The sequence below is a fragment of the Phyllostomus hastatus genome, unplaced genomic scaffold (assembly GCF_019186645.2).
Source record: "Phyllostomus hastatus isolate PE091 unplaced genomic scaffold, TTU_PhHast_1.1 phas_scaffold_78, whole genome shotgun sequence".
NCBI lineage: Eukaryota > Metazoa > Chordata > Mammalia > Chiroptera > Phyllostomidae > Phyllostomus > Phyllostomus hastatus.
Window position 1 is genome coordinate 46,519,304 of NW_025334041.1, and position 24,111 is coordinate 46,543,414.

General features: G+C 38.5%; 1 protein-coding gene and 1 pseudogene across 2 annotated transcripts in view; both read left to right on the top strand.

The window, feature by feature from the left end:
• Positions 1-24,111, top strand: part of LHFPL3 (LHFPL tetraspan subfamily member 3) — a 621,367-nt gene that overhangs the window by 286,660 nt on the left and 310,596 nt on the right. The gene's annotated exons all lie outside the window — the stretch shown is intronic.
• On the top strand, positions 5,851-6,650 carry LOC123811940 (annotated as a pseudogene).

Consider the following 24,111-nt stretch of genomic DNA (forward strand, 5'->3'; position numbering starts at 1 on the left):
TGTCAGTTTGTTCCTCATTTCAATGTCTCTGGTTCTATTTTGCTTTCTTGTTTGTTTTGTTGATTAGGTGAGACCATATAATATTTGTCTTTCACTGCCTGGCTTATTTCACTTAGCATAATGCTCTCCAGATCCATCCATGCTGTTGTGAAGGGTAGGAGCTCCCTCTTTCTTTCGGTTGGTAGTATTCCATTGTGTAAATGTACCATAGTTTTTATCCACTCATTTACTTAGGTTGCTTCCAGCACTTGGCTACTGTAAATTGTGCTACTTATTTGTTCATTTATAATATAAGCAACAACCTATCTTATAGAAGTAGAAATTTTTTCAGTGGTTGGGATAAGTCTTGAGATAGACACATAGAAATTTTTACTTTGTGGAAATAATGTTAAAAAATTCTTTTTGATTTAAGAAGTTGGGCACAATAAGGTATCTCAGCTTAAGGTAGCAGGGAGAGGCACAGAATCACCAGTAATGAAAATGGCACAGACTATAACAACCCAGGAGAACAGTGAAGTACATTTAAAATGACAATATTGGTATTACACAATGCCTATAAAACAGCTAAATATGCAGTTCTTGCCAAACTTGTTTGACATCACTTCTTAAATTTGGCTGGTGAACAAGGAAGACATCTGGAAAAAATATTTAAAACAAAACACTGTCTAATTAGCTTTTAAATATTTTAGTTAAAGTACAGTAATTAAATAATGCAATTCTGAGGGGATAAAAGGAAGTGACTATTCTGGGAAGGCACAGTGTTGCATTCTCAGACGTTGCCAGTGGAGAAACACTTGGAGCTTGTGAGGATGTGTAATTATTTCTTCTTCAGTTTTTCATTATGAAACTATTCAAACTAACAAAAATACCAAAAATAATAGAAGGCAACTTTTCTTTACCACTAACTTCAGATACATATCAATATAATGCCTTACTTCCTTCATATGGTTATTATTAAAACCAAAATATATTACTGTGTTAGCTGGTCCTTATTCTAGTATTGTTTCCAGTTGGCTATATTACTATTTTCTGTGCCTAGAGATACAATACAGTAAATTAAAACTTGATGGTGAACTTTAGATTCTGAGTTCTGAATAAAAACACCTCCCTCTACCCTCAATCTTCTGAGATACTCACTAAATATCTGGGCATCTTTGATCGAATCAGTCAGGTTTTTTTAACTGATTAAAGCAAGGTCAATCCTCTACATTAGATTGTATAATTTAAAGTACCTTAGAGCCCTGGCTGGTGTGGCTCAGTGGATTGAGTGCTGGCCTGTGAACCAAATGGTCAACAGTTTGATTCCCAGTCAGGGCATATGTCTGGGTTGCAGGCCAGGTTCCCAGTAGGGGGTGTGTGAGAGGCAACCATACAGTGATGTTTCTCTCCCTCTCTTTCTCCCTCCTTTCCCATTTTTCTAAAAATAAAATCTTTTAAAAAATTAAAGCACCTTAGAGATTCTATTTAATATTTTCCTCATCAACTTACCAATTCCCCTATTGGTTATTGGATTCTTCTCAATCCTATGGAATCTATATTAGTTTGGCTTCTCCAGAGAAAGGAGAAATAAAGAGCTTGCCACACAAAGAAAAGCTAAAGGAGTTCAATACCACCAAACCAGTATTACAAGAAATGTTAAAGGGTCTTCGTTAAAAAGAAAAAGAAGAAGAAGAAAGCAGAGGAACATAGTTATAAAGAATAAAATTACAATAAATACATACATATCAATAGTCACTTTAAATATAAATGACTTAAATGTTCCAATCAAAAGATATAGGATAGCTAAATGGATAGGAAAAGCCATATATATATATGGCTATATATATATATATATATATATATATATATATATATATATATATATATATATATATATATATATGTGGCTTTATATATATATGTGGCTATATATATATATATATATATATATATGGCTTTATATATATATGGCTATATATATATATATATGCTGTCTACAAGAGGCCCACCTCAGAATGAAAGATACACACAAACTAAAAGTAAAGGGCTAGAAAAAGTTATTTTATGCAAGTGAAAAAAACTGGGGTAGCAATACATATATCTGACAAAATAGACTTTAAAACCAAGGCTATAGTAAGATACAAAGAAGGATGCTACATAATGATAAAGGGAGTAATCCAACAAGAGGATATAACCCTTATAAACATTTATGCACCAAATATATGAGCACCTAGAGATGTAAAGCAAATCTTGATGGACATAAAGGGAGAGATTGACAGTAATACAGTCATAGAAAGAGATTTTAATACCCCATTGACTTCAATGGATAGATCTGCCAGGCAAAAATCAACAAAGAAATGGCAGCTTTAAATGGCACGCTAGATCACCTGGATTTAATTGATATCTTCAGAGCATTTTACCCCAAAGCAGCAGAATATACATTCTTTTCAAATGCACGTAAAACATTTTCTAGAATAAGTCACATGTTAGGACACAAGTCTCAATAAATTTAAAAATATTGAAATCTTATCAACCATCTTCTCTAACCACAATAGTATGAAACTAGAAATGAATCACAAGAATAAAACTGAAAAACACACAAGTACATGGAGGCTAAATAACGTGTTACTAAACAATGAATGCATTAACAATAAAATCAAGGAAGAAGTCAAAAGATATTTTGAAACAAGTGAAAATGAGAACACAACAACCCAAAATCTATGGGACACAGCAAAAGCAGTCTTAAGAAAGAAAGTCATAGCAGTACAGGCCTACCTCAATAAGATATACAATCTCAAATAAATGATCAAACTCTACATGTAAAGGAACTAAAAAAGAACATTGTTCTACAATGTACAAAGTGTGTAGAAGAAAGGAAACAATAAAGATCAGAGTAGAAATAAACTAAATAGAGTCTTAAAAAAAAACAGTATAAAGCATCATTGAAACCTAGAGCTGGTTCTTTGATAAGATAAACAAGATTGACAAACCTTTAACCAGGCTTACCAAGAAAAAAAGTGATAGAACCCAAGTAAATAAAATCAGAAATGAAAGAGAAGTAACCCCTGACACAACAGAAATACAAAGGATTGTAAGAAAATATTGTGAGCAACTAACTATATGGCAACAAATTGAAAAATCTGGATGAAATGGATAAGCTCTTAGAAACATGCAGCCTTCCAGACTCAATCAAGAAGAATCAGAAAACCTGAATAGACAGATTACAACTAACAAAATTGAACCAGTAATTTTAAAAAAATTCCCAACAAAGTTCTGCACCAGATGGCTTCACAGGTGAATTTTATAAAACATTCAAAGAACTAACACCTCTCCTTATCAAACTATCCTGAACAATTCAAGAGGAGGGAAGACACCCAACCTCATTTTATGAGGCCAGCATCATCCTAACTCTAAAATGAGATAAAGACACTACAATTGCATCAAAAGAATAAAATGCCTAGGAATGTATTCTTTTTAATTTTATTTATTCATTTTTAGAGAGAGGGGAAGAGAAGGAGAAAGAGAGGGAGAGAAATATCAATGTGTGGTTGCCTCTCACATGCCCCACAGTGGGGACCTGGCCTGCAACCCAGGCATGTGCCCTGACTGGGAATCAAACTAGTGACCCTTTGGTTCATAGCTGGCAGTCAGTCCACTGGGCTACACCAGCCAGGGCCCTAGGAATATTTTTAAACAAGGTTGTAAAAGATCTGTACTCAGAAAATTATAACACACTGAAAAAATATTGAAGAAGATTCAAATAAGTGAAAGCATATGCCATGTTCATGGATAGGAAAAATTAACATCATTAAAGTATCCATACTACCCAAAGCAATCTATAGATCCAATGCAATTCCTGTCAAGATACCAATGGCATATTTTACAGAACTAGAACAAATATTCAAAAAATTTTATATGAAACCACAAATGACCCCAAATAGCCACAGCAATCTTGAGAAAGATGAACAAAGTTGAAGGATTCACTCTACCTGATATCAGACTATACTTCAAGGCCATAGTAATCAAAACAGCATGGTACTGGCATAAAAACAGACATATAAATCAATAGAATAGAGTAGAAAGTCCATAAGTAAACCCATGCCTTATAGTCAATTAATATTTAACAAAGGAGGCAAGAATATACAATAGGATACAAATAGTCTATTTAATAAATGATGTTGGTAAAATTGGACAGATATGAGCAAAAAAAATGAAACTAGACCACCTTCTTACACCATACACAGAAATAAACTTTAACTGGATTAAACACTTAAATGTTAGACTCCAAACCATAAAAAATCTACAGGAAAACATAGGCAGTAAAATATCAAAAATTTATTGTAGCAATATTTTTTCTGCTATATCTCATGCAAGGGAAACAAAAGAAAAAATAAACAAATGGGGAGTTCCCCCCAAGATGGAGGTGTAGGTAGAAACCCTTCATTCCTCACAAAACCAAAAGAAGGATAACAACCAAAATTAAATAAACAACCAAAAGCGCCAGAAAATCAAACTGCATGAAACTCTGACAACCAAGTAATTACAGAAAAAATCAACCAGAACAACCAGACCAGTAAAGCAGCAGACGTCTGGGGTTGACTCAGAAAAACTGCTTTGATGTGGGAGACTGTGGGGGAAGGGGCAGTATGCCGACCTTAGCACCTTAGTGGGCTGCACATGAGGGGACTGACTTAAGGGGAAAACTGAGACTCAGAGCTGACTGTGGGCTATGGCTGTGGTTGCCACAGTGGGAGATATTCCCAGCCTCACACAAGAGTTTGTTGAAAAGCGTGCTAGAGATGAGCAGGCCACCACATACTTCCCTCTATTGTTCCTCCACCACAGGCAGAGCTGCTGCCCAGCAAGGAGGGTTGCCCTGCCCTGGTGAATACCTAAGGCTCCACCCCCTTACAACCTATCAGCTGCACCAAGACAAAGAAATATGGCCCAAATGAAAGAAAAGAGTGAAGCCTCAGAAAGAGAACTAAGCAAGGAAGAGAGAGACTACCTATCTGATGGAGAATTTAAAGCCCTTGTAATCAAAATGTTCACAGATTTGACTGAGCTTGGTTGAAAAGTGAAAAAACAAATGAAGGATACCCAAAATGAAATAAAGCAAAATATTCAGGGAACCAACAGTGACAGGAAGGAAACCAGGACTCGAAGCAACAATTTGGAACAAAAAAAAAAAAAAGAAAAGAAAAGAAACATCTACCCAGAAGAAAAGGAAGAAAAAAGAATCCAAAAAAATAGAGTTTTGGAACTTCTGGGACAACTTGAAATGTTCCAATATCCAAATTATAGGAGTACCAGAAGGAGAAGAACAAGAGCAAGAAATTGAAAACTTATTTGAACAAATTAATGAAGGCAAACTTCCCCAATCTGGCAAGGAAAATAGACTTCCAGGAAGTCCAGGAAGCCCAGAAAGTCCCAAAGAAGTTGGACCCAAAGAGGGACACACCAAGATACATCATCATTAAGTTACCCAAGATTAAAGACAAAGAGAAAATCCTAAAGGAAGCAAGGGGGAAGGAGAGAGTTACCTACAAAGGGGTGTACATTAGACTATCAGCTGATTTATCAAAAGAAACCTTGCAGACAAGAAGGGGCTGGAAAGATGTATTCGAAGTCCTAAAAGGCAGGGACCTACATCCAAGATTACTCTATCCAGCAAAGGTATCATTTAGAATAGAAGGACAGATAAAGTGCTTCCCAGATAAGTTAAAGGAGTTCATCATCACCAAGCCATTATTATCTGAAATGTTAAAGGGACTTATTTAAGAAAAAGAAGATAAAAAAATATGAACAGTAAAATGACAACAAACTCACAACTATCAACAAATGAACCTGCCCTTTTAGCTCTCTGAGCAGCACCATCGCGGTGGGCAAGAACAAGTGCCTGACGAAAGGCGGCAAAAAGTGAGCAAAGAAGAAAGTGGTTGATCCATTTTCTAAGAAAGATTGGTATGATGTGAAAGCACCAGCTATGTTCAACATAAGAAACATTGGGAAAACGCTAGTCACAAGAACTCAAGGAACCAAAATTGCATTGGATGGTCTGAAAGGCCGTGTATTTGAAGTGAGCCTAGCTGATCTGAAGAATAATGAAGCTGCATTTAGAAAATTCAAGCTAATTACTGAGGATGTTCAGGGCAAAAACTGCCTGACTAATTTCCATGGCATGGATCTTACCCGTGACAAAATGTGCTCCATGGTCAAAAAATGGCAGACCATGATTGAAGCTCATGTTGATGTCAAGACTACTGATGGGTATTTGCTTCATTTATTCTGTGTTGGTTTTACTAAAAAAAAGCAACAATCAGATTCGGAAGACCTCTTATGCTCAGCATCAACAGGTCTGCCAGATCCGGAAGAAAATGATGGAAATCATGACCCGAGAGGTGCAGACTAATGACTTGAAAGAAGTGGTCAATAAATTGATCCCAGATAGCATTGGGAAAGACATAGAAAAGGCTTGCCAGTCTATTTATCCATTTCATAATGTCTTTGTTAGAAAAGTCAAAATGCTGAAGAAGCCCAAGTTTGAATTGGGGAAACTCGTGGAGCTTCATGGTGAAGGTAGCAGTTCTGGAAAAGCTACTGGGAACAAGACAGGTGCTAAAGTTGAACAAGCTGATGGATATGAGCCCCCAGACCAAGAATCTGTTTAAATTCAGACACTTAATGGTGGCAAATAAAAAGGCCTATTTGTGATTTAAAAAAATGAACCTAAAAGACAAACAACAAAAACTAAACAAATAACTAGAAAAGGAATAAAATCAGAGAAGTGGATATCACACAGAGGGAGTTCATTGGGGAGGAGGAACAGAGGAGTGGTGGGGAAAAGTACAGGGAAGAAGAAGCATAACTAGTGGTATAAAATAGACAGAGTGATAAAAATGGTATAGGAAACAGAGGACTCAAAGAACTTGTACATACAACCCAAGGGCATGAACTAAGGAGGGTTGGGGGGCATGGTGGAGGGGGGATAAAAGGGGAAATTTGGAAAAACTGTAATAGCATAATCAATAAAACAATACTTAAAAATAAACAAATGGGATTACATCAAATTAAAAAGTTTTTGCACAGCAAAGGAAACCACCAACAAAATGAAAAGACAACCCACTGAAAGGGAGAACATATTTACAAGTGATTAATCTGATAAGGGGCTAATATCCAAAATTTATAAAGAACCTGTGCAACTCAACACCAAAAAAAACAACAATCCAATTTAAAAATGGGCAAAGGATTTGAATAGACACTTCTCCAAGGAGGACATACATATGGCCGATAGACATATGAAAGGATGCTCAATAGCACTTGCCATCAGAGAGATGCAAATTAAAACCACAATGAGATAATAATCTCACACCTGTCAGAATGGCTATCATCAATAAATCAATAAACAAGTGTTGGTAAGGATGTGAGGGAAAAAAATCCTCCTGCACCATTTGTGGGGATGCGGATTGTTGTAGCCACTGTGGAAAACAGTATGGAATGTCCTCAAAAAAATTAAGCCAGCAATGTCCTCATGAGCCAGCAATTCTGCATCTGGAATATATCTTTAGAAACACAGATTCAGAAGAACAATGGCACCCCTATGTTCATTGCAGCATATTTCCACCAGCCATGATTTGGAAGCAGCCCAAGTGCTCATCAGTAGATAAGTGGATAAAAAAGCTGTCATACACCTACATTATGGAATACTATTTGGCCATGAAAAAGAAGAGAGAAGAAAAAGAAGTTATACCCTTGCAAGAGCATGGATGGACATGGAGAGTATTATGCTAAATGAAATAAGCCAGCCAGAGAAAGGCAAGTACTATATGATTTCACTTATATGTGGAATCTAATGAACAAAATAAGTGAACAAATGAAAAACAGACTCATAGACACAGACAATAGACTGACAGCTCTCAGAGGTGAGGGTGATTGGGGAGCTAGGTGAAAAAGATGAAAAGGATTAAGCAAAAAAATAAAAACAGATACAGACAACAGTATGATGATTACCAGAGGGAAAGGTAAGTGGGAGGAGGTAGAAGAGAGTAAAGGTGACATAAATGGATAAATAGTGATGGAAGGAGACTTGACTTTGGGTGGTAAACACACAATACAATATACAGATGATATGTTATAGAGCTGTAAATTGGAAACTGTATAACTTTTTAACCAATGTCACCCCAAAATTCAATAAAAATTTTTAAAAAGTAAAATAAAGCAACTGTAAAATGCATGTACTATTATTGTCTCCAGTTCACAAACAAGAAAACTGAGACTTCTGTGGAGGTTAGGTCGAAGTTACAGGGTATTGTTCAGTTACAGCTGGATTTCTAACCTATGTGAAACCACTTGAAAGGACATTAATAAAAGCAATACAGACTGTATGGGGAGAGATCCAGACAGGGAATATACCATGTCACACATCATGCACTGCATAGTTTTGCCTTAGCTAATTAGAGGAAGGATGTGTTTGTTAGAACATTTGAAAGTGTCAGTCAAAAGACAAACAAGGGAGACTAGTCTCTGATGTTTAGCTCAATTCAGAGAAGTTGACAGTAAGGATAGTTGATGCAGCAAATGAAGAAAAGGGAAAGACAAAAAAGAAATAGAATCATCTTTGCTCGATAGTCCCATTCCCAAGCTTGAAATTAATTATAGAGGAAAAGAAGAAACATGGGGACAAAAATAAGGCAGTTGATTAAAAGGCAGAAAATATTAACATAAAAGAAAGCCAGATGGGTTTTTATGTAGGAATAACAATAGAATACAAGTAGTTTCAAGTACCAGTATATCAATTAAATCCAAATTTAGGTTGTTTGAGAGAAAGAAGATAATGCTGAGGTGCTGTGCTTTGTATAACAGATAATGCAGTCCTAGCTTGCCTTGTCCACTTCAGGCTGGTGTGTAGGCTGTTAGGGAACTTCATCCACTTCTGACATCTGGCTTCTGACACAGTAAGTTCTCCAACATTGAATTGGATGATTATCATAATAACTACTTTTACATTATTAGGAAACAATCTACCTGTTTTTCTTTTATGGACTCATGTGGTATGTGAAACATTAAGTATGTGTGTAATTTCGAGGCCAAAGTCTAGGAATCTAAACTTTGTAGTCAAACCTGACTTTCAACCCCAGATCCTCCACCTATTAAATCTATAAACAGGTTATTTAATCCATCTGAGCCTCAGTTTCCATATTTTTAAAGTCATGCTGATTAAAGCCACGTCCAAGTTTGTTGAGAGGTGAATAAAATGTGTCCATCATTATCCTAATGCCTCAATAAATAGTGATAATGCACAGAGAGTCCCAAACAAGTTGGAAACAAAGAGGGCCACCTCAAGACACTTCATAATTAAAATGCCAAAGGTTAAAGATAAAGACAGAATCTTAAAAGCAGCAAGACAAAAGCAGATATTTACCTACAAAGGAAACCCCATAAGACTGTCACTGATCTCTCACAAGAAACTCTGTACGCTAGAGGGGACTGGTGAGAAGTATTCAAAATAATGAAAAGCAAAAATCTACAACCTAGATTACTCTATCTAGCAAAGCTATAATTTAGAATTGAAGGGCAGATAAAGTGCTTCCCAGACAAGGTAAAACTAAAGGAGTTCATCATCCCCAAGCCATTGTTACATGAAATGCTAAAGGTACATATTTAAGAAAAAGAAGATCAAGACGATGAACATTAAAATGGCAACAAATTCACAACTATCAGCAACTGAACCTAAAAAAACAAACTAAGCAAACAAGCAGAACAGAAACAGAACCATAAATATGGAGATCATTTGGAGGGTTATCAGTTGGAAGGAAGAAGGGAGAGAACGGAAGAAAAGCTACAGGGATTAAGAAGTACAAATTGGTAGGTACAAAATAGACAGGGGTATATTAAGAATAGTATAGGAAATGGAGTAGCCAAAAAACTTCTTTGTATGACCCATGAACATGAACTAAGGTGAGGGGATTTCCATAGGAAATGAGGGGTACTTGGTGGAGAGGAGACAAAGGGGGGAAAATTGGGACAACTCTAGTAGCATAATCAATAAAATATATTAAAAATATTAAATTTAATTTTTTAAATAAATAATCATTGTAGTTTTATAAACATTTTAAATCACCACTCACATTTATCCTTGGACTAGAAGAATGAGTTCTAGTAGAAGAATTAAAGAGTTTACAGAACCTGGAACACAAGTTCCTCCATAAGGACAGTTTCCCTAAACTCAGTATTTGGCTGCCTTTTAAATAAAATAAAGATGATTGTTAACTGAATGTAAAACCCCATGAAACAGACTTTATTAACTTAAAAACTTTTTCTAGTTACCAAGAATCACCCAGGGTTTCTCATGAATGACATTGAACAAGAGCATTTTTAATTCATAACAGAAATTAAAGGCTTTCATTTCTGCCAGGACCATCCTGTGTTTGTACCATAAGGACAAAGGCAATAGCTACTGTTTCTTTACATATTTAATTGGTCCCTTCCAAAGTTTCAGAGTTAAAAGAGTTTTAATAATGACATCTTACATTTCTTTTGTTTTTCCTAGATATAATTCATGTTTACATAATACTAATCTATCTGTTGTTTCTTTCTAGATGATATCTGATGTCCAGATATTTCCAGATGCCTTGATTACAGGGACACATAGTTGAGAACAAATAATTTTAGATAAGTGTTCTTACTTCATCCAAATGTTCCAATTTCAAGTAGCCCCAAATCTCACTGCTCAGTGGCTTCAGTAATGACTTCTAGCTGAGACTTCAGATATATAGGATTTTCTTTAACATATTCATGACAATAGTAATTCCATAGTTTGTTGAAGACAAAATCTGAGCCAATGTCTGGATATCTAGAGGAAATTTGTAATCTGTGCATGCTGTATCAGTTACAATGCTTGTAGCTGACAAGTAACAGAAAACAAACTCAAAACATTTTAAGCTTTTAGCTTCAACAATAAGGAATTGAATTATCTTACTGTGAAATTGTGGAACTTCACTGGTGGGGAAATTCCACACTAGTTGAATATGTAGCTTAACAATACCATCACTGTCCATTGTTTCTGTTCTGCAGTCTTCCGAGTGTCTTCCTTGTCCTCAGAACCAACACATAGCTGCTCCAGCTCCAGATATTATGTGGTGAAGAGAAGGGACACCTTTTACTACAAGTTTGTTTTTATCAGCCAAGGAACATTTCCCAGCAATCTTTCTGCTGTGTCACACTACTTAATCATATGGCCTAAACCAGTCATTTGCAAGAAGAATGAGACCATCATGAAAAACAAAATAATCAGAATTTTCCCTAATCATATGCCCAAATGAAGCCAGGTTCTACCAGCTAAGGAAGGAAGGAATGGCTTGAGGTAGGTAACCCTTAGGGTATTCTGAAATTCCTAGAGCACATTGAGTCATTTACTCACATGCAACTATTTTCTGAGTTCTCACTTTAGACCCTAGGGATAGAGCAGTGAGCAAAACAAATTAAGCCCTGCCCACATTAAGCTACGGTCTAGAGGCAGAAAATATTTAAAAATAAAAACAAACAAAAAGCAAACAGACAAGGATATAAGTGGCATGGAGGAGGAAAAGGGGAAGTAAAGAGACTAGGGAGCTCTGGTTCTGAAGGCAGTGTGTGTATATGTCTGTCGGGGGCAGGCAGTGGGGGATGTTGCTATAGTATATGGGGCATTTTGGAAAGACTGCACATAAGATGTTATATGAACAGAGATTTAGAATGTAATTCTCAGTCAAATGAGAAGATACTGACAAGTTTGAACAGAGGAGTGATGTGCTCTAACTTTCATTTTTAGAAGAAAGACTCTAGGTGGACAAGGGATGCCATAGGTACAAAGAAATACGATTGTCTTACTCCAGGTGTGAGATGATGAAGACCTGACCCAAATATTAGTGCAGGAGGTGAGAAGTGGTAGCATTCTGGATATGTTTCTGAGATAGAGCAAACAGGATTTCCTGATGGGGGATTGGGTAGTGTGTGAGAAATAAAGTTCAGGCTGACTCCAGAGGCTTTGCAACCAGGAAAACAGATTCATCATTACCTGGGATGAGGAGGGTGGACCAGGGATCCACCTCATAAATAGAGGCAGTTTGGCACTGACCATTGGATTTAGCAACATAGAAATCACTGGTGACCTTCACAAAGAGAACAGTCTTTGTTGGGCGAATGATGGACATGGACAGCTAGTTTGGTATTGTTGGGGGTTATTGTTTTATCAGGTGTTTAATTTTTCCAACACATTTTCCCCAACATCATGAACAATTCCAAAGTCATTATTTTCTTATACACAACCCATTTTATTCATCATTGTATCCCAGCATCTAGAAGAGTGTCTAGCACAAAATAAGATTTCAGTACATATGTGTTTATTGAATACATGTGTATCTCCAACAGGACTCCCTGGATTATGACTATAAAAAGGATTATGTTTAGTCCTTGGTCATTAATGTTTTCCCATAATCTCTTTCCATACTAGCCCCATAAAACAGCTGTTTTTTAAATATAGCCAGAGACTTTTTCACCCTGGCTGCTTATTGCAATATATAATACTTATCACTTTGACAGTGTGTTTCACAACCATGAAAAAAGTAAAACCAAAGAAATTCTATAATGAAGAAAGTATCATATCAACAGGGCTTCAGTGAACAGATGCTTGATTAACAACCACCAACTTACACAGTGCCTACTACAGACATCACAATACCTACTCCTATAATTCTTATCACAGCCCTGTTGGAAGGTACTATTATTTTTGCCCCTGTTTTACAGATAAAATTAAGGCATAAAAGCTTAACTGTCTTTCCTCAAATTTCATGTTGGTAAGCACAAAAACCAGGATTCATACCCAGGTAGTCTGGCTCTGGAATTCATGTTCTTAAAGGCCATCTCTACTGCCTCTACCCAATTTTAAAGGCCCTACCACTTCCAATGTATGATATAGTAGTTCCCCATTATCCATGATTTTGCTTTGTGCAGTTTCACTTACCCATGGCCAACCACACTCTGAAAATATTAAATAGAAAATTCCAGAAATAAACAATGCATGAATTTTAAATGTGTCATTCTGAAGAGCAAGATGAAATCTCATGCCATCTTGCTCTGTCCCGCCAAGACGTCCAGTGTATCCATGCTGTATTCACTCCCTGCACATTAGCCACTTACAAGATGTCTCATTCATCAGATCATGTGTCATAGTATCATAGTACTTGTGTTCCAGTAACCCTTATTTTACTTAATATTGGCCCCAAAATGCAAGGGTAGAGAATTTGGACATGCCAAAGAAGCTGTAAAGTGCCTCCTTTAAAAAGTGAACAGGTGTGTATGTATATGAAAAAATGCATAGTATATGCAGGGTTCAGTACTATCTGCAGTTGTTCAGACATCCACTTGAATCTTGAATCATATCCACTGTGAATAATAGGAACTGTTATACATTTTTTTATCACTTAGCTTTACATGTCTTCCCATTTCTCAATGAAAACCTTATAGTGGCTATGGTAGAGACCTAAACAACCTAAAGAGACACAATAAAATGGTTCTTGTTTCTGGAGAGAGACACTCTGTACTAGGATTTTGAAAGATAAAAATACTGTAAAAATCACTAGATTGTTACCAAACAACAACAACAATAACAACAACAACAACAAAAACAGAGGTTCAGCTGCCTGTGCCACAAAAGCCAAACTCGTAAGGTGGGTACTGATGCAAAAGGAAAAAACTTTTATTTGAATGCTACACCATCTTGGAGAATGGAGGACTCCTTGTCTCAAAGCTCATCTCCTCCACAAAACCCAGACAAAACTCAGCCATCCTCAGCAAGACCAGAGCAAAAGGCAGTGCCCAGAGTTCCTGTTCCATTTTAAAATACTGTCATTTAGAGTCCTAGGCAGCTGTTAAGCAGTCATTCAGGTAGCTTATCTTGTTCCCAGCTGCTGTCCAGCTTCAGGATCCCTCTTGGAAGCTGTATGTGGGGATGGCATGGCCATGCAGTGGCTAGGCCCATAAAGTCACATGCTCCTGGGTGGGAGAGCATGGGAACACACTGGTGAATGCTTATTCAGGTTAGCAAGAGATAGAGGGATTTCCTCCTGGAGTCCATGGGCCTCCATGGAAAAAACAGCACAGCATACATCCTAGTGCAGGTCCCAAGCATCAAGAGATGAGCAAGAACAGAGCCAATCCAGAAGAGCAGCAATGGGCAGGAAAGAGTGGTTTCTTTTTTCCCCAAGGCTAATCTGTTTTGTGTATCCTAGGCCAGATACTTTCTCATAAAGACCAATTAACTTCCTGAACTTTACATTTTTTGGGTGGGTCCACCTTTCAACCAATCCCTCTTTCCCCAGGCTAGACTGACAGGCTTCTTTGGTCCAGCACCTCCCTTGTCACCATTCTGATTTCTATGGGTCATGCCTTCCCCTGGTCCCACCCACAATCTGCTACCAGAAGGGCCCAGGCAAGGGCTTTCCCCCTTATCCAGTTATGTTTCTAAGCTTTTGTCAACATTTAAGGCCTGTCCATTCATATTTCCAGGTTTCAATAGGCTCAGTGTAAGAACTTCCCCCCTGCCATCTCTGTGGGTAGGGGTGACTCCCCTAACTCCTCTTATCCTAGGCTGCCTGGTTTCCCTGTCCTCGGGGCCCACCTTATGATAGCTGCAGCAATTCAGCCATTGCAGGTGAAAGCTCCATTGCAGTTGGGCCCAACCACCACCCCACTTGGGGGAGGTGGTGCCCTGCTGCTGGCAGTGATCACCAGGGTTCCCACAGCCTCTGGGCTGGCAATAGTGGCTGATGCTGCCATCAGCTGAGCCTTGGGCTCTTCCCTCCACCCACAGAGGGGAACCCTCTCCTCCCTGCAGGAGTGTGAAGTCTCTGGGCTCACTGGGAAGGGGCAGGCCAAGGGTGCCAGCTTCTCCACCAGTAATAAGATTATTTGGTTGAAATAGGAAGCTATATGAACTCAAGAAAGTTCACATGACTTAGCCAAAGTCCCACAGCCCCTTAATGGTAGAGCTGTAACTAACATACATATATCTTGCCAGCTACTTACCTGAGTTTGGAGAGGATATCTTAAGTTCAAAATGATATGAAATGCCATTTGTCCTAACAGAGTAGATCACTAGAATGCAGTACAGAACCCTTAGTAGCTTTTCAGTTCATCTCCCACCTAGACATTCTTCACTCAGTGATCAAATAAAACCATTAGTTATTGTATCAGTAGCATTGCTGAAGCTTAACATGGTCCCTTTGGACTCTGTCAGAAATGAGACAGCATACTGTGTTCACTGTGAATAATGGGAAACTGGGAAAGCTTTTTAAAATGATAGGAATTAATTTCTTTAGATATAAATCACTGTAATAATAATACAGCTTCTCATCTATTTTCTTATATGTTCATTTCTGATACTATTTTTAGACCCTGATGTGGAAAATATCCTATCATTAATTCCATTGCTTTTCTTTACCCCTCCTCTCTACTTCTGTTATTTTTCACATATTACTTTTACCATGACTCATTTTAAAATGTCTAATAGGATGTCACTGGTATTTTAATGCTAGATACCAGCTTGAAGTCATAGTCCCTTTTTCTTGTTTCAGAATCATTCATCATATTTTTATATAGTTCAATTAAACTTTTTATTCTGAATGATTTGGGTGAGATACATGCTGATTAATAGAATGATACATACTTTTATAGTTAGCAGAATATTGCACATTTATTAAATCAATATCTGATATACCAATTTTCAAATAACACAAACATATGTAAACACTCAATGCTTATCAATTTATTCTTTAAATCAGAAAACACTTAATTATCTGGATCAAGCAATGTTCTAGGTACTAGAAAAATAACAATATCATAACTTTGCTACCCAAGGAGTTTACAGTGCACTTAGGCAGTTAGACAAGTATCATTCAATTAGCAAGTATCAGGTGATCAGGGTAAAAACACGGCACTTAGAGGACATTTACACAAGCCTGTGACCCAGCCTTGGGAGATTAGAGAAGCAAGCAAATCTTTTTTACTATAATTTGATCTTGGACAATCCAGAGGACACTTTGGGACTTAATAGTGCTTTAGGTTTGTTATTGGACACAGTTGTCACTCTACTGCAAATTTATAAAGGTGTTTGTCAAGAGTTTTAGATGGAAAAATGATGAACAAATCCTTATGTCTATAGCAATTTTGTTACTTTTTTTTGCTTTTACCTCATCTTTGCTTCATTGCCAAATTGTACAACTTTTGCTTCCATTTTGACCATTTATCATTGTATGACAGTCTCTGCTTTCCTCTTGATTTTTGAACATTTCCATTTCTACAGGTACTCTTTATCAGTGTAAACTCTTTGTCTAAGCTTCTAGGGTGGTCCTTTGTTCCACACAGCAATTCTAGCCAAATAGAAATACTTTCTATCTTTAGTGTAGCACTTTTTTCCTCCAATGATTTCTCACTCAAGGTAAATAGCCAGAACTCTCTGATTCATTATTGAAGATCTTGAAATGGCAATAATTCCTTTGTATAGGATCCCAGTTTGGGGTTTATGATGAACAAGAAAGCTAAATGAAGTACCCAGCTACATTTTTGGTAGTCACAGTACAACTGCAGGATAAAAATGTCCTGCAGTCATGACTAAGGGTGGCCTTCAATGGCATGAGGTTGGGGAACTGTCTAATTTTCTTCTTCACAGAGAAGGCTTTTCCCTCAACATTTTACAATATAAATCTCTACCCACTTTAGGAAAACCTCCATCCCCTGTTCCCAGGAGATGGCTCTGTTCAGGCATTTGTCCTATGCATCTCCTTTTATATAAGCAATCCATGGAGTAAAATCAAGACTCAGATTTTCAAATTTCTTTACCTCTCAAATCTGTGGACCCATCCCCAGATCTACCAGTTTTCAGTCTTCAACCACACCTATAATGCCATGGGTGGGGTTGTTCATCCCTTCTGCTGTCCATCCAAAACTTGAATGAGATCTAGTCCTGAAAATTAATTTTGCAGCTCTTGAGGTTTACTTCAATTGGGTTTTTCCCTTGTTGATAGATTAGTAGAAAACTCCAATATTCTATTAGAGAGGTTTCGCTGAAATAGTTCTCCACTCTAGAACCAAGCATGCTCATATTTTCATGTATGGCTTTTCTTGAAAGTACAATGCTAATGTGGGCAGGGGGGGGACACCTGCAGGGCCCCCCCGGCCACCGCGGATGAGAATAAGTCTACCAAGACATGATCTGCTTGGGGAGGAAAGGTGGCCAATCTCTCAAAGGAGAAGGGCCCAAGAGCCTTTTCCTGAATGGCTTTTATTGGGTTCGTTTGCACAAGAGTTCAGGTAAAGCTCATTAACCATTGCCAGGAAGTAAGGATCAAACAATAGATAACAAAGAACTCTGAGGCCCTATTTTGAGTCGGGTTCAGATAGCTAAAGAGCTGTAAAACTTTGAGGAACAAACTTACTTCTTCCTTGGACCCTTATCAGTTAATTGAGAGCATTCTAAACAAAGCAGGTATCACAGGATTTTACATATTCTTTCTTAGACCTGATCACCTGAGAAACCTGCCCTTTCCAGCACAGGGCTGCACCACCCTCTGCCATTGTTTCAGGCTTAGGTGGAGCAAAGGAAGTAAGGCAGCCAAGAGATTAGGAGATTTTCTCCCAGACAATGAGGACTCAGGCTATGTCAAAGCTGAGGGGCAAGAGTCCATCATCCCCTTTTGCTGTAGACCCCAAAGTCCTTCCTTGGGGGACTCCCATGTGATTGTGCCTGTCTTAGGTCATTCCCCCCTTGGGGAATCTTACCCATCATTGGCTAACCGACCAAGCATTGGGGGCCAGTTATGGATGAAGTAAAAGGAGCAGAAGTGTCGCCCCTGCCAGGGAGATAAGCTTTTGTCTCCTTGATGGCTTACGGTCCAAGGTGACTCCCTCAGCCTTAGCCTTGGCAGGGGTTACAGCTTCTGATACCAGGCAGGGAAATTCCCAACATGCTAATATGTGATTTTCCAGAGTTAACACATTCACAAAATGAATTACTACCCACTTCAGCAGACTCATACTGGAAAAAAAAAAAAGTAGCTTCAACTAGAATGAATGACAAAAACAACCAAAAAATGAGCTGGGCAAGAGGAGGGACCAGAACTTCTAGAGCTGCTGACATCAACCCCTTTCCATCCTTGATGCTGACAGATCACTTCATCTTATTGCTGTCTGTGAAAATAGTGACATGCTAGGGAATTGCTATGTCTCTCAACAGGGGATTGCAATTGACTTTTAATTGCATCTGTAACTAGGAAAAGAGATGGCAGCATGTATACTTGGACTTTGGTCCTCTCATTTTACCATAGAATTGTTGAAAGGAAGGAGGGCAGAAAGAGAGGATGCCACCACTGATAAGTAGAAGTTATAAAACTTTAACTTTATGGCAACTTTGAGCCATAAATTCTCTCTTTAAGTCTCTAAAGAATTCAACACCAACAAAAAAATAGGCCTTTCACAACTAGTCTTCTGGTCTTTTAGTAATCCATATTGACTCAAAAAAATCATCTTCCACCCACCAAAAAATACTCCTCTCACCCCAGAAGATAAAACATATATGTTTATAATAAATTAAATTTCCTTGATTTCTATTTATTGTGGCATAAACAATGAATCCCTCTAAGTGTGGTAGATTGTTTCCAAAGACGGCTGCACCAGTATCTCACTCCCACCAACAGCTTATTGAGATATAATTCATAAATAACATAAAATTTACCTATTTAAAGTGCACAATCCAATGGTTTTCAGTATATTCATAAGTTGTATAACCATCAACCACAGTGGATTTTAGAACATTCTCATTACATTCTCTAAAAAACCTTAAAGCTCTACTCTCCCTATCCCATGCATCCTCTCTGCTCCAGAGCCCGATGCAACCACTAACCTACTTTCTGTCTCAAGAAATTTCCCTCTTATGGACATTTGATATGAATGGAATCATACAACATGTGTTTTTTGGTGACTGACTTGCATTTAACACAATGTTTAAATGTGTTCATTTAAACAGGGCTGGAAAAGGTCAGCGTGAGTGTGGAGCACTCCCTGCCTCTGCCACACTCCCTGAGGCACCTCCCTGCCCAATGCATCATCAGATTCCACCTCTCTTCAGTCAGCTTCCCTGTGTCTTCTTGCCAGCCCTGTTTTCACTGTTTTCTGTTTGATGGCCAGTGGGACACCATTGGGATGGAGGAGAGAGGCCCCAAGAGGGGGCCCAGCCTTCCTGTAGACCTCCCAAGAAAGTCTCGGTAAAGATAACTGGCCTCCTCTTTACCTTGCTGCTCTCTCCAGGGCAGCAATGGGTGTTTCCCCTGTGCCAAGGTGGAGTTGGGATACACACAGAGCAGGTTCCTGGAGCCTGTTAGTTAGGATTCCCAGGGAGAATTCAGGGTTGGAGATCCCAGGACTCCTGCTGACCAGACACTCCTCTCAGTGCCGGGGGAGTGCGCTCTGCAGCCTAGGGAGGAGCCTCAGTTCCAACCCAAGCCTCAGAGTAAGGCCTCAGCTTCCCCTAAACTCCCTTGGGCAGAGGTTGCCCTTCTCTGACCACACCCCCTCAATCCCAAACTTGGAGGGACACAGGAAGCTGAGGACTGCTCACCTCTGCCAGGGGCTGTGGAGCAGCTGGAGGAAGAGAAGGGGCACATGGGTGGAGGGTCAGAGGATCTGGTAGAATTGGCAGGTCATGGACTGGCTGGTGGAACCAGTCTGAGGGCCAGGCTGCTGATGTCAGCAGTGTGTACCTTGGGACCAAGGAACCTCCCTGGGCAGGATCAGGACCAGGACCAGGCCAGTGTCACAGAGCTGAGCCTGACTGGGCTGCACGGGAGCTTGGCAACAGGGGCCTGAGACCACAGGCAGGCAGCCTGAGCTTGGCAGCAGAGGGTCAGCTGGACAGGGGTGCAGGTGAAAGGGGTTCCCTGCCCCACTGCCCTCAGAAGGGACTCCTTAAGTACACAATCTGACAGGAGTCAGCCTAGTGTGGCAGTCCCAACAAAGCCTTCCACTTCACCCCAGCTTCAGTCCTGAGAAACTCCGACCCCCACCCCTACCCCACGACCTCCCAAGCTCTAGCCCCAGCCACATCATCCCATTTCCATGGTTCCTCAGTTCCTCAAAAGGGAAAATGAACACATTTAAACATTGAACAATGGTTCATCCATGTTATTGCATGCATCCGTACTTTATTACTTCTTAATGCCAAATAATATTTCATTGCATGAATACACCATATTTTATTTACCCATTCATCAGTTAATGGACATTTGGATTGTTTCTACTTTTTGCTGTTACAAATAATGCTACTCTGAACTTTCATTAACAAGCTTTTATGTAGGCATGTTTTTTTGTTTCTCTTTGGTACATACTTAGGGGTGGAATTGCTGGATTCTATAGTAACTCTTATGTGTAAGAGTTCTCATTGGAGAAATGACCAGACTGTTTTCCACCATGGCTGCATCATTTTACTTTTCCACCAGAAGTGAATGAGGGTTCTAGTTTTTCCACATCCTCACCAACATTTGTTATTATCTCTCTTTCTTTTTATTATACCCATCTTAGTGGGTGTGAGGTGTTCTCTCACTGTGACTTTTATTTGCATTTTCTTTATGGATAATAATACTGAGCTTCTTTTCATGCATTTATTGGCCATTTATATATCTTCTTTGGAGAAATGCTTATAAATATTGATCAGCTGCCTCTCACACATGCCTCTCACAACCCAGTCTTGAATATTGTGGATGTTTGGGAGATTTTTCAGCCGTTTAAGTAGTAGTGACCTCTCAACTCTGGTATCACTTTAAATTTAAACCAGACATCCTGAGACTTTTACACACATCTAGAAGTGGAACATCTACCTCCAAAAAAAAAAATCTCAGGGTGCAGTTTGTGAAGCTTCAGCTATCCTCATTGGCCAGTATTGAGAATCAGAGATCTCTCTAGTTTATAGATAAAGGAGGATCTGCTGAAAATCAGGAACTCCTGTGAAATTTCAAGTCTTCTAACAGTCACTCGGGGACAAGTCATCTTCCTCCTCAAATCCACAGAGTCCCATAGAGTGTGTGGAGGTGCTTCCACACACTCCCAGTGAGGAAGAAGTGTGAGAAAGGAGGATGCGGCAAGTGACTAGGCCATCTCATTGCCATCCCTTCAGCCAAAGCAGCTTTGCTTCTTTTTTTTATTATTACTTAAATATTAGATCAGCCTTGGATGGTGTGGCTCAGTTGGTTAGAGCATCATCCCATAAACTGAAGAGCCTCAGGTTCAAGTTCGATTTCTGGTCAGGGCACATGCCTAGGTTGCAGGTTCAGTCCCAGGTCAGGGCATGTGCAAGAGGCAACTGAATGATGTTTCTCTCTCACATTAATGTTTCTGTCTTTCTCTTTCTCTTTCTCTTTCTCTTTCTCTTTCTCTTTCTCTTTCTCTTTCTCTCCCTCCCTTCTTTTCTCTCCAAAGTCAGTAAGTGTGTCTTCAGGTGAGGATAAAAATAAATAAATATCAGATTAAAGTAAGGAGTCATTATTTTGAATTATTATTATTTTGAAGCAACAAAAAGGGATGGATGGATGGGTGGATGAATGGATGGGTGGATGGATGGATGATTGGATGGATGGATGGATGATTGGATGGGTGGATGGATGAATGGGGGGAAAAAGAAAGAACAATGTTTTTTGAAAGACTATTTAGTGGTGTCTCTTCAACTCAAAAAAATTGCAATGTTACAAAAAAATGGCGGTTGAGATTTATAAAGAGTATGCTTTTCTTGTATCTTTCCTTAGTAGAAAAAGTTGAATGTGTCTTTAGTTTTTCATATAGAAGAGATATTTATCTCCAGAGAATTCATTAAAGAGCAAAGAAGAATAAATCTGAATTCAGGTATAAAAAGGACTTTCTGATCATGTGGGATGTTAAGCCTTGAGATGGTTTATAGATAATAAGCATTGTATTTTCACCTCCATATAGACTATGAAGAATTAGCCCTAGCTGGTGTGGCTCAGTGGATTGAGCACCAGACTGAAAAGCAAAGGGCCGCTGGTTCGATTCCCAGTCAGGGCACATGCTTGGGTTGCAGGCCAGGTCCCCAGGGGAGGAGGGGACTGTGGGTGAGAGGCAACCACACATTGATGTTTCTCTCCTTTTTTCTCTCTCCCTTCCTCTCTTTCTAAAAATAAATAAATAAATAAATTTTAAAAATACTATGAAGAATTAAATATTCATATGCATTCTTCTCACAGTTGTTTAGGTAACACTTACATACAGGTTATATGTAGAGACCCCTTTCTGCTTCTAATTTTTAAAAATATCTCTGAAAATCATATATAGTCCATTGAACTTTTCACTAAGATGGCTCTTGCAATAAGTCCCACCTGGATAGGTTTAAGTATCTTTCAGTTATTTAAAATACACCAGTTAAATTGAATATGTTATTTTCCTTCACCAAGCAAAATGTTTGAAAAGGTGACCATTCTGTATTAATTATGACACTTATTTTAAAACAATTATTGTAATTGCATTTGCATTTTGGAGCCTATCACAGAGCATAGCCAGCTTAAATAACAAATTTATAAATTTGTCTTTTTGTTCTACAAGCAAAGTGTGGCTTGTCTCATTTCCACAGTACGTGAAACCAAAATCCTCCCATTCATGAGCAGAAGGTAGGCAGCAGTAACAAGCATGGCATTCCAGCAGAGAGAGAAAAGTAACACTTGGCATTGTCTACCTTCAAAGTGTCTACCATACCTCCCTTCATTCCTTACTTCTATATCTTATCCATAAAGGAATGATAAGACCATATTATCCTTTTTATTGTTGGTCTTTCTGTTGAAACTAATATTGCCAATAATTTGTGATAGGAATACCAGCCTCCCTTGCTTATTGGCTGTCCTCCACCTCCAAATTACAAACAACTTTCAGTCACTAAGTGGTCAATGGCCCACCTAAACTTGAACTTCAAGAGGAAATTTTTCCCAATTTGTGAACTCTACCCTGGGAGCTTTCATGCACTGTACATGACTCTATCAACAAAATACAATCACAGTTACCCCCACAAAGATAGCAATGTTTAAAACATGTACACAGTACTCATATTATGGAACTTCATCAAAGTTTCCAAAGTAATACCACAGCTAGCCAGCTGTCATCTTCCCTCTCATAGCTGTGCCAGAGCCAATTTGCCTGACAGGCCTTAATCTCCATTCTCACACTTGGCATACACTCAGTAAGAATAAACAACAAAAAGTACTATAGTCATCCCTTTTATATAAATAAAAGTAACATTGTGGGGGAGGGCCTCTAAGCCCATGTGATTTTTTCACTTTAATCAAAATATGCACACCTCTAGCACCTGACATTTTAGACAGGAGTGCCTGTTCTTTCCAAGATTGCTTTCCAGAGAGGTTGGTGTGTGTGACTAATTATCAACACCAAAGACACTTAGGCTCTTAATATCATACTTCCTGCCTCAAGAGTCCAACTCTTCACAGCTACAAATGTTAATAACAGAGGCAGAATGTGTCAAACTTGTATTCTTTTTTGTAATTCCCAAAATAGGAATATACAATAGGCTGAATTGCTCTGATTTTCATAATATCCTTTCTTTCTTCCCTCATTTAAGCACTTTAATGTTTACCTTAATACTAAGTACATTTATGACCCCCTTTATAGTGACCTTGGATCCCCAAACTAGTAAACAAATCTATGTAATTTAGCATTTTTGACATTTGGATGCTGGACATTGTGAAGTTACAAAAGAATTTTAGACATTATGAAGTACTTGGATGCCTTGGTTGAGAACATCTAAAAACTAAATTATTTAATTGATGGAACACACTTCCCACAGCTTTTTTAACCAAATTATGCAGTGTAGATTGGTCTGGTGATGTAAGGGACATCTTTAGGAGGAACTAGAAGAAGATACTGCAATCTCAGACAGATTTGGAGTGATTAGGCTTATCCACAAAATTAGGGCTCCTCCTGGATTATTCTTCCAATTCAAAGACCCTCCTACTTTTGTAGGCGCCCTTAAAGATATGATCCCTTTCATTATTTGTACTGAATGACTTCTGAATAACAAAGGAAGAAGAGTTC